The following is a 12,927-nucleotide window of genomic DNA, read 5'->3' as shown; positions in this document are numbered from 1 at the left end:
ACAGCAACAACAATAATATAAATAAAATAATAATAATACAAATAACATAATAATAATACAGATACAATAATAATGATAATAATAATAATAATATAGATAAATCTTCGTAACGGGATTTGAACCATTACAGTGCTGATTGGCCGAAGTTCACATCACTAGCTGTCTTTAACAAAATGAATAGCCGGAGCGTAGATAGCAATATAACTTATATCATACAAATTATTCCTGCTGCAGCCTTCTATGTTTTCTGGGACTCCCTGGCAAAAACTCATTCCTTGGTGGGATGAAGAAATTAGAGCAGCAATAAAAGAACATCATCAAACTCATAAATGCTATTGAAGGCAGCCTACTGTGGCGAACTTGGTAATATTTTAAAAACTGCACGCTAAGGCTCCACTTCTACAACGGAGTAAGAAAGCTTCATGGGAAAAATATGTCATTTATGATGTCACATGCACTGTCATCTCCAGTGTGGACTTAACTTCGATGTATTTTGGGAGTACAAAGACTATCTTCAGTACCTGAAATTTCTATTGCAGCCAGTATCATCACTGATCCACCCACGGTTGCTAACTATCTAGCAAGTCATTTTGCAGATGTGTCTGGTTCTGGGAATTATCATACTGATGTCCTGGCTCTGAAGCAGGGGGCAGAAAGTCATCATCTTAGTTTTGCCACTCGAGCTTCAGAGGACTATAACGTACACTTTCCATAGTGGGAACTCCGCACTGCTTTGGCGCTTTGCAAGGACACTGCTCCTGGACCAGATAATGTCCCTAACCAGATGTTGAAACACCTTATATCTTTTTGGGGTGTTCAACCACATCTGACACAGGGTGAATTTCCATCACAGTGACGAGAGGGAATACTAATTCCTCTTTTCAACCCTGACAAAGATCCTAAGTATTCAGGAAGTTACAGATGTATTTGTCTCGAAGCTATTTGAGAGGATGGTGAATCGTCGATTTGTGTGGTACTTAGAGAAAAGAGGACTTTTGTCTAAGTACCAATGTGGTTTTCGAGCTGCCCACTCCACTACTGACCACTTAGTACACCTGGAGAGTTCTATCCAGGATGGATTTCTCCGAAAACAGCATTTGGTGGCTGTTTTCGTTGATTTAGAGGAGGCCTATGACACCACGTGGTGATATTGCATACTTTGAGTCCTGCATCAGTAAAAAATCCCAAGGTAACTTGCCGATTTTTATTGCAAATTTTCTGTCCTGTCTATTCCATGTCCGAGTAAGGAGGGTATATTTGCACTACAGGGATCAGTTCTCAGTGTCACTCTGTTTGCGATTGCCATAAACAGTATTATCGCTGCTGCTGGTTCAGCAGTAATACAGTCACTATATGTAGACTATTTTGCTCTGCATTATAGCTCACAAAGTATGGCAGTCACAGAGCGACAATTACAGCAAGCTATTACGAGAGTTGAACAGTCAACCGTAGAACATGGCTTTCTGTTTTCAACTGCAAAGTCCTCTGTTGTTCACTTCTGCCAGAAGCGCACTCTTCACCCCCATCCTGAGCTTTATTTAGTGGGGGTCGCTCTTCCTGTGTTGACACACACTGATTTCTTGGGTTTCTTCTTGATAGATTGTCGTGAAATGCGCTAAGAAACTGAATACAGTGGAACCTTGATTCTCCGCTTTTGGTGGGACCACAAAAAAAAAGTACAACATGGGAAAACGGAAAATCCCAGAACGAATGAACCATCAACAATTTGCCTAAACATCACAAAAATGAAACGTGTATACTTACAATCTTACAAACACCCCTAAACCAAACCAAACTATAGCCTCCGCCTACCAACCTACCGCCGAAGGCGAAGGGCTGCAGGTTATGAGGTGACGCATGGTCAGTGTTACGAATCCCCTCGGCCGTTATTCCTGTCTCTTTAGACCGGGGTCGCTGTCTCACCATTAAATAGCTCCTCAATTAAAGGTAATCGTAGAATGAGTGAACCTGGAACCAGCCCTCACATCCAGGTAAAAAAATTTGACCTGCCCGGTAATCGAACCTGGGCCCTATGGGTGAGAGGTAGGCAAGTTAGTCCGCAGGGCCGGCTTCAAACATTAATTACCGGTACGCGACTTAAAAATCTTGAAACTTTACATTCAGTTTTACCGGGGAAACTTCTTCAGTTTCCTCCGAAAACTTCTTTCAGTTCAGCAACTTTAATCAGCCAAACTCTTCAAAAAATCTAATACCCGTAAAGCCAAGCCAAACAACAATTGACCACAAGTAGTTTTTAGTTCTCTAATCTAATAAAATAAAAGCACATTACATACCAAAGCCCTCAACATTATGGCGAAATCCCTCTTTTTTTTTTTTCTTTTTTCTAAATATCTTTCATTGTAATTTGGTCACCAGTAATACTGTTCGTAATCAGTTTATGAGTTTATGGAAATCTTGTACCGTGTAAATTAAGCCTACATCGACTTTTAAAGGTTATGTTGAACTCGAGAACATGGTTTCGTATGTAAGTATCAATTCTCAAGTTCTCGAATGCATTATATTCAATTCTGCCCGTCACTAATCACAATCAAAATGGAATGAGAAAAAATATCATTAATACTTCCGAAATTACGAATTTGCGACCTTGAGCTCAGCTGGAAAGCGCGCTCGCTGTACAAGTCGGTACAAGTGCGAAATTATACAAAGTTTTTAAATGTAACGTGCACAAATAAAATGGCTGTTGTTTTTATAACATTTTAACACAAAAACATGAAATTCCCAGTCTTATTTTAGAACGACAACAGTAATACGCAATCCCAAGACCTCTCATGGCTTTATGTATGTAAGGTGCAACATCTGTTCTGGTCTCGATAGCATATAATCGTATACGATAATACTAAATTTGTGTTACTTAACCCATTGATGCCCAGAAAATATTTTTTTCGAGTTTTCTAGTACTTTTTTCAACATTACATCTATAACTGATCCTTGAAGCAAGGATACTTAAAAAATCTGAATATTTCAATTTTAAGGACCATTTTTTTGGCTATGATATATCATACGCTGGGCAGTAGGGGGTAACATATTACACCAAACATATTTATGATATACTGAGAACAAAAATAATTTATTGCAACATAAATTAGAACTAAAAACAGAATTCTGATCTCATAGATGGAATTTAAATAATTCAGAACCCTCTGGGACAAGGAATACTCGTGGGGAGAGTCCCTACTTCCTACATATCATATGATGTGTCAGCATGATCTGAAACGAATTTTGAAGCCTACTGTTGTTTTTGTAATTCAACAAACTTATTAGTAACAGTAACCACAGAAAACATTGTATTATTTGTTTTTATGATTCTCTCCATCCCCATTTAGTAATCACTTCATCATATGGAATTGAAAAAAGCACTGGAGTGAACTTACTGACACTCCACCCTTGAATGCATGATGGTTCTGGCACATCTCTCTTTGTAAACATGGCCGACTTCTTAAGCTCGTTGTTTACCCGATTTCTTACTTTTCTTACTTTCTTTTGTAGATTCGTGGATTTATTTCATTCGGAAGATACATCACTGGATTCCGTAGTTGTAGGAGCCTTCTGTAGTGGTATTTGATTCTCATCAGCTGCAGTTAAACACTCTCTCTCCGAATTTTCAGAAATGCATGTATCGAGTGCCAACGGCCGTAGCCGTGTTGAAACACCGGATCCCGTGAGATCTCCGAAGTTAAGCAACATTGGGCGTGGTCAGGAGATGGATGGGTTGCCACGCGCTGTTGGTGGGGGGTAAGGGAATGGAGGAGCGGAAAGGAACTGGCCACCCTACCGCACGTAAACTCCAGCTCAGGAACACCTCTGCGGAGGTTCGGACCTGCGCCTTCGGGCAGAATAACCCTTACCTTACCTTACGATGTATCGAGTCACTCTTCTAAGCCACACAGAGTTTCTTTACACCCCTGACATTGATAATCCTGTCTAAGTACACCCTTCCCTACGTCCCAAGCTGTAGCACAATAATCATCATAATCATCATCATCATCACTAGGCCCATCATCTTGATCACTGTCATTGCCATCAACAGCTCCTGTATCTCATCTGCTTCTGAAAACGGGTCATCATCACAATCATAATTTTCTAAGCTGTCTAGAATGTTCAGAATGGTCTCCCCATCTGTTATTGTATTTTATTTGAAATTGAAAAATTTCATCTTGCGAATGCCCAGTGTATGACATTTCATACATTAAAAGATATTTGTGTTTGAATGCCATCTCGATCAGTGAAGATAGTAACTATAATTATAAATACACACAGGTGCGTCATTTTTGTTAGCCTGCTGTGCTACCCACATTTTCTTGCCAACTATCGTCGTAACTGGAGGAAAACAACAATGCCATTAGATAGGAAACATTATTTGCGTCCCTGACGCGCTAAATGATGCCTTTGAAACTTCCAAAACAGTTACGGTGACGAAGATATAATGCAATTTGGAAAGCACGTTTTGCATATGATATATCATACAGTGGGCATTAGTGGGTTAAGAAGGAGCAGTTTCGATTCCTGTCAGAAAGCCCAGTGACTATTCACTGCTCTGAGGGAAATGCCGAAAACGTGTTTGGCGATACACTCGAAAAAGTTAAGAAAATAAATATATACCGTAACCCTGAACGTAATGTAGACGTTTTGAAAGTACGAACATTTGATGAAACTTGTTCCTCCTTCATGTTGAGCTGTCAGAATGCGCTGTGTCTCCTTCCAGTTGTTGTGGACACACACTGCTTTAGGATTTCCACGAATTCTCTAAGCAATACCACCCGAATTCGATGCTAAGATGGTCCCTTATGCAAGTTCACCGCCGATCGCTTTTCCAGTACCGTACAGTACTTTCTCAAATTAGCGCAATGACTGAACGTTAACACAAAGATCCGCAAGTATGCCGTAGCCGTCCCTTCGTGAGATACAGTTTCTTGAAAAAACGCATGATCGAGGATTTAGCGTTGACGGGACTGAAATTTCTGGACGGTTGATCCAGGAAATCGTTTCTCCGAGGAACAGATAATGCAGGATTTTTACAACGTGATTTAATTAGGATGCTCGCCGGACCACGTAATTTGAACGGATAATACGGGAAAACGTAGTTTCCGGGAACGTGTAATCGAGGTTCTACTGTATTTTGAAGTTTCTTAGCGGCACAAAGTGGGGGGAAGATCACACAGTGCTCTTATGATTTTATGCAGAAAGAAATTCAGGAATGCAGTCCCTTGAATAAAAAGTTTCAAATGAGATAGTGGAAATAATTGACAAAGGAAGAAATCCATGTATTTCTTGGCTTGTTTATGCTCAAATCGTATTTTAGTAGGGATACCTTACTTGAAACCTCAAGGAGAGCATCCACTGGTGTCCTGATTGTGAAGTAGGGCTGTGTTTTGAAATAAGCTTCAAAAAATTTCACACCCAACTGGATTTCTAAGAAGGTAATTAGGATTATTTTTAGCTTTGCATGCAAGGTTCCACCTTTTTGAATGCAGATAGTACATCTACATGCTATGAACTCTATATCCACTTAATTTGAACAAAATCGGACAAGTCGTATAGAAGTTAGAGCAATGTTTGTGACAGCATGTAAAATTGTGATATTTTTCTAAAATTTATTACCGTTTTAGGGTAAAACTTAGCCAACTTTTAATACCAGCTTGATGGGTTAAAGAACTGCAAAACATACCATCAATAGGGCCAGTTTTTATATGGTCTTTGACCTTTCCTTCATGAAGGGGCAATATTGGCAAACTTCGAATGTACTTATGGAAAATACATCTTACAGGCTATATTGCAATTTCTTGGTGCTATAAATTTCATGGCAAAAATTATTTAAAACGGAGGCAGACTCAACCCAGCAAATGGGCTTGAATCAGCCACCCATTTAAAATATGCAATAATACTACCCTCGCCTGTTTTGGCCACAATTGTAAAGAAATTACTTTTGTTTGTTTTCTTTGGTTTATTGCAGACTTTGAATTTCATTTTTAGCATGTTTTTCAATATAATTTTTAAAGTTTACTGTTTGTTATACACGAGGAGTTAACCATCAAAAGGCGTTTTCTCCACCAAATCACGTTTTTCAGAAAATGAGAAAAACTTATATTTCTTGGAAGAACTATGATACACGCACAATTATTTTAACATTTGATTTATGTTAACATATATTTACATTGTAACATGTTGAAACAAATCTAGAACAGGAGTATTTCTTGTAATTTAACTCAAAACTTTGGAGAAAACACCTTATAATGAAAGGAGTGGAGGAATTACCTTTTGATTGAAAGTGAAGTGGAGAAAACTCTTTTTAATTGAACGATACCAAAATACTTGAAAACTGAGTTACAATCTTAAGCATGCCAATTCTCTGGTTCATAAATTTTCTGATACTACTGGTACGTAACAAACTGGTTCATCATAGCAGTCAATCCCTACCCTGAGGCACTGATTGGAATGCGCAGTGTGTATGTTTAACGGAACAATGGCAGAGGAGTGTTCATGGCTGTCTGCGGCCTGGTCATTCCAGCACTGGAACTTTGGATTGTTAGATCGGCATCGTAGTACTGTTCGTTAAGTGAGAACATATGCGGTTTTTCATTTGATCGAGTATTTTATATGATAACATTGCTTTTAAACCCTACATTCCTACTGACGTTTCTGTAATGGCCTAAGTTAACTGTAGTTAGGAAAATCACAAAGACAGTCTTTCTGAGAATCCCGTAGCAAAGCACGGGTACATCACCTCGTATAATCATAAAGGATACGCATTCTGGCATTGTATGCAGTGATAAGTACACAAATGAGTAGGCCAAGTACAGAAACTGGTGACTACTGTAGGTACGCCTACCTGGATACTAGAGGCGTGCATTATTCAAACTCGAGACAGGGCAAGATGCGTCTTGTTGCATATGCAACCACCATTACACATAAGTGGAATGTGTAATCTAAAATGCCTGAGTTTGCTCCAATTCTTTTGACAGATAGGTGTACATCGATATCAGACCCCACATTCAATATCATATGACCACTGCTTGTGTTTAAGAATATTTTGGTGACGAAGGACATAATTCCTTGCAATGTTATTAGAGTATTCGCATCATAATTAGGTACTTCGGTATATGACGGTGCAATGTGCAATTGTGTCTAATTGTATATAACAACTTTAAAACTATGTCCAAAATGCAAAGTAGTTGTGGATGTAGGTTATTTTGAAGAGATGCCACATAGCACAGCCCGCAGTGTTGTTTATTGAAAAGAAGTAACACACATCGCAGCAATACTTCTGGGATGATCCGGAACTTAAAAACGTATAATATCGCTGAAGGGGAATCCTCACAGAGAACACCTCCAGCCTGGCCTGCATAACAAGAAGCTATCCTGTCGACAACTGTGAGGTATCCTATCTACAGTTATTCACAAATTAGGCAGGGTTATTCAGCTACAATGTCCACCACAAGTAAGTCGTGAACAGTTTAAGATACTGACATTGTGTTTTCACTTTTGTTAATGGTATTAAGGGATTCATAGTTGAACATGTCTGTAACAAATTTTTTGCCATTAGCACAAACTTCTTGCCGCCCATCTGAGTCAAAAAGAGTAAAACTTTCTTTCTCTGATACTGAGGTTAGCATTTATCTGACGGATCCAAGTCCGTAAAAGGCGTTGGAGTGGCATTCTTTATTTCCAATTTCCATACAATTGAATCATTTCATTTACCAAATAATTAATCAATATTTTCTACGGAATTATTTGCGATCAGACAGGCTCTTATTCACGCCAAGCAAAATTCTTACAAGAGAGTAAACTATATACACGGACGCTAAAAGCGTACTACAACCTTTAGCCTCTCACAAAACCTCCTACAATTGGTATCTATATAACGTGAAATACTTGTTGGAACTTGAACAATCTGGAGTGTATCTTAGAGGTGAAGCTTCTATGGTGTGTAGAATTAAGTTTACTTTCCAGGTTGAACCGTATTGTTGTTTTCTGCACATTATGTACATTTTGCCAACGTTTCGAATACATTACAGCATTCTTTGTCAAGGCGACTGAAATACCCCTACTCGATCAGAGGTAATCAGTCTCCTAGGCAGCAATCACACTACAATGAGTGGTTCCTGACCTTGGTCTATATATTCTAGCCTATCTGGCTATTGTAAGCCCCCTGGCCGGGTAGTAATAGAAGGTTCGACTTGTGTGTTTATGTTGTGGTCTGTATGTCTTTATGTATGATAGGCATCCAAGAATTACCAATTTTATATCCTTCTAAATTCATATTGTTCGGATGTTTCTTGATTTCGATAGCCTTGCGGATTTTCCTTTCCAGATTCCAAGGGATAGCTGCTAGGATCTTGGTCTTGTCAAATTATATTCCATGTCTTGTTTCGTAGGAATGCTTGGCTACCGCTGAAATATCTGAGTTTTGATTCTTGGTGTGACGGATATGTTCTTTTAGGTGGGTGGAGATCAGACATTTTGTTTCACCAACATAGCACTTTCCGCAGCTACATTCAATGTGGTATACTCCAGGAGCCTGTAGTTCTATTGTATCTTTTACTGGTAGTAAATAACGGGCTAGCTTTCGATGTGGTTTATAGATGGTTTTTATGTCGTATTTGTCCAGTATCTTGCCGATCCTGTCTGTAGTGTTTTTAATGTATGGAAGTATCACTGTTTTCTAGCAGGTCAGTTCTTGTTTCCTGTTTTCTCCTACGGTGGCCTTTTCTTTGTTTTCTCCCGAGTTTCTAGTGACTCGTCGGATGTTATTCAGCAAGTAGCCATTTCTCCCGAGGTGTTCTTTCTCTTCTTCAAGGTGTTCTGCGTCTGATATCACTATGGCCCTGTTAACCAGTGAGGTTAGAATTGCCTGCTTTTGTGATGGGTGGTGATGAGAAGAGGCGTGCAGTGCATTGGGGCTGCCGGTGGCTCGAAGTGGCCTCCACGCTATGCACTAGCCATTACTATCACTAACTTCACTAAGCACAGATAACAAATCCACATCACTAGATTCACAGGTAGAATTTTCCAATATATTATAATCTTCTTCACAATCACTATTCAGTAAAATATCCACGACTTCTCGCTCGGTAATAGCCTCGCGCGTGCTCATCTTTACTCACTGAACACCCGTGACATCAGCTCAATGCTATCTTCAATCTATGTTGTTAATCCCCTAAACATGACTCAAATACAGCGGAAGAGACTTCCTTCAGATATAAAGAATGATTGTAATGCCATCTGTTGAGTTTTTAACGTACTACCTTCCCTTTACCATCGATAAAGCAGGATACTGCACCTTCCCTTTACCAACGATAAAGCAGAACGCTGCATTATCCCGTCGATTCGATGGTTAGGTAAGCCAGTGGGTTAACGGAACCGTTGTTTATCATAGGAATTTGCATGTCTGGTTGTAATATTAGAAGTGACAGGAACAGAAAACCCAGCATTGCTTTTGAAAGGTAAGTTTTCTTCTCACAGGCTAGTACGCATCAAATCTAAACAAGCATGTTCTTTTTCACATGGAGAGAACGTCATTGTTTTAAAATATGGACTGATGCAGATTCTCTAACAACCTAGACAATTGGGCCCTGTGGACGAAGGCAGTTATGAGGAAGAACTGGACACCTGGTGTTCATAGCGTTATTTTTACGGAGCACTTTAGTCCTGGCCAAGTGAATAATGCATACTTATCCGGGCCCAGATAGAGAGAATGCCTTCCCGAACGTATTCCCTGCCTACCCAAGCTACTTACAGCCATCAGTGCCTTAATAATAATAATAATAATAATAATAATAATAATTTACTTTACATCCCACTAAATACTTTTATGGTTTTTGGAGACTGTAAGCTGCTGGAACTTATTCCTGCAGGAGTTCTTTTAGGTGTCAATATATCTACCGACATGAGGCTGACGTATTTGAGCACCTTCAAATACCACTGGACTGAGCCAGGATTGAACCTGCCAAATAGGTTTCAGAAGGCCAGCGCCTCAACCGCCTAAGCCACTCAGCCCGGCAGGACTTAAATGAAGATAGTTACTGATATGCTTTATTGTTCCATTTGAATGCCGGTCTAAATAATAAGAGTCCAAAAGGACCGGGCAACCCGTTGAACTTCCTTCGTGCTAGGGATTGGTGCTTGCAATTGTTCCCTGTGAACAAGGAATTCCCAGTACGGCCGAGTCACAAGCTCGCGTTGATTACGTCCCTGCCCTTTGTACCCACTGCCCATCGCTACTACCGATTGAATGATTTGGTGAGGTCTTCGGAACGGTGCGCAGGATCTGCTTTGCGCAGTTTCCGATGTGCCTGGAAAGATGACCAAACTTGATTATTTAGAGGAAGTAAAAGTCGTAACAAGGTTTCCATGACTCATATGCTTTATTGTTCCGTTCGGATGCCGTTCTAAATAATAATGGTTTGCAGAAAAGGAAGGTACCACAATCCAGCGATGTTGACACACCCGAGACAAATAATATCGTATTGTAGTGGACTACCAGTGCCATTAATACTGCTCAGGTGCAAAAGTTAAGAACATTTCCTATTTTATTACAGGAAGAGCTTTGAACACAGTATACTTGTATTATAGTTCGGTAGTCCCCATTTTAACTAATAATATTCTCGTTTGTGTCCATCTCTGTGGTGTAGTGGTTAGCGTGATTAGCTGCCATCCCTGGAGGCCTGGGTTCGATTCCCGGCTCTGCCGCGAAATTTGAAAAGTGGTACAAGGGCTGGAACGGGGTCCACTCAGCCTCAGGAGGTCAATTGAGTAGAGGTGGGTTCAATTCCTACCTCAGCCCTCCTGGAAGTGGTTTTCCACTTCTCCAGGCAAATGCCGGGATGGTATCTAACATAAGGCCACGGCTGCTTCCTTCCCTCTTCCTTGCCTGTCTCAATCTCCCCCACCCACAAGGCACCTTTCCAGCATAGCAGGTGAGGAGGCCTGGGTGAGGTACTGGTCATCCTCCCCAGTTGTATTCTCTGACCCAATATCTCACGCTCCAGGATACTGCCCTTGAGGCAGTAGAGGTGGGATCCCTTGCCGAATCAGAGGGAAAAACCAACCCTGGAGGGTAAACAGATTAAGAAAGAAAGGAAGAAATATTCTTGTTTGTTAATACAGGGTGTTCAACCCCAGACGAGGAAAATGGAGAAAACTTTGATCATGCACAAGGTCAAATATTTTTTTTCTATTTGCTTTACGTCGCACTGACACAGATAGGTCTTATGGTGTCGATGGGATAGGAAAGACCTAAGAAGTGGAAGGAAGCGGCCGTAGCCTTAAGGTGCCTGGTGTGAAAATGGGAAAACACAGAAAACCATCTTCAGGGCTGCCAACAGTGGGGCTCGAACCCACTATCTCCCGATTACTGGATACTGGCCGCACTAAATGACTGCAGCTATCGAGCTCGGTAGAGTGTCAAAAGAAAGATGACAAACTGAAATGGAGAAAACTTTGAACATGCACAATGTCAAAAGAAAGATGAGAAATTAAAATTGATAGTTAGAAAAATGAGGGCTTCATTGAGACGTATGAGAATGATCATTAAAAATTCACGAAGAAGGAATGTTAGAATGACAAAAAAGAAAGCTACAGGTATGGAAACTATTTCACAACTTGAAATCAAAAAGTTTGTGATTGCAATGTTGGTTGTCAATTTGTGGTCTGTGAGCAGGTTTACTTTGATCAAAAGTACAGTTTTATATGTTACAATTTTGTGTACAGTGTAGTATATTATCATTAGATGCCTTGTGCTTGAATAGGAAGCAAACAAAGTTAGTTTTAACTGCATTCTCCCTCATTTGGTAGCGCAAGGTTGTGCCGAATGGGTGTGGGCTCGAGGGTTTCCCCATCCTGTGAAGTGGGCCCACTTTCCCCACAGGCTAGCATTGGTGAGGGGCCACTCCACTACTCTTCTCACCTCCCTGCTTATACAGTAAACATAAGTTTAACAGGAACAATGTTATATACCCTCATGTTCATAAAACACACAACACAAAGACTAGAGATAGGAAGTTCATATTCACAGGACAAGTTCATTAGTATGTTCTGCAGAAATGATTAACATTTCAGTCACCTAGGTTCAACATGTTGCCTAGTAGGCAAGGGGTCCCGCATGGGCATCGGTACCTTGCTTCATGCATGACCAACGCGTATAAGGTGCGAATGGCATCCTAGGGTACAACCATCCATGCTGCATTCACCTGGTTCCACAGAACATCTTTGGGAGTAGGCACTGGGCCACAGCGCCGCATGCATCGATTCACCATATCCCACACACTTTCAATTGGCGACAAGTCCGGTGATCGGGTGGGCCAAGGTAACAGTGACATCCTGCGACAACAAGAAGGCACGTATTCGTGCAGCAACATGTGGTCGCGCATTGTCCTGCTGAAATATGGCGTCTGGGATGTCGTGCAGAAAGGGTATGGCTATGGGTCGCAGGATGTCATTCACATAGGTCAAACTGGTCACAGTGCCCTGAACACGCACCAACTGTGATTTGTGGTTGTACTCAATAGCACCCCCCACACCATAAGGCCTCGAATTGGCACTGTATGTCTTGTACAAATGCAGTCAATATGGTGCCTCTCCCCCTGTCTGAGGCGAACCAAAATGCGGCCATTATTTTCAAACAAACAGAACCTGGATTCATCCAGAAACACTATCTGCTACCATTCCTGTCCTGAGTGACATCGTTCCATACACCATTGCAGTCTAGCATTTTTATGCACATTAGTCAAAGGTAGGCGGAGAAGTGGACGACGCGCCGGTAACGCAGACCGAAATAAATTGCGACTACAGCCTTCTGTGAACCATTCTGTACCAACCCGTTGCTCTGCCAACACACTTCGTCCCACACGAGCAGCGATTTCCCAGATGGATGAATCAAGATTTCTTGTGCCAATAATGTGCCCTCTTTCA

The sequence above is a fragment of the Anabrus simplex genome, chromosome 1 (genome assembly GCF_040414725.1).
Source record: "Anabrus simplex isolate iqAnaSimp1 chromosome 1, ASM4041472v1, whole genome shotgun sequence".
NCBI classification, from domain to species: domain Eukaryota; kingdom Metazoa; phylum Arthropoda; class Insecta; order Orthoptera; family Tettigoniidae; genus Anabrus; species Anabrus simplex.
Note: the sequence above shows the minus strand (reverse complement) of the source record.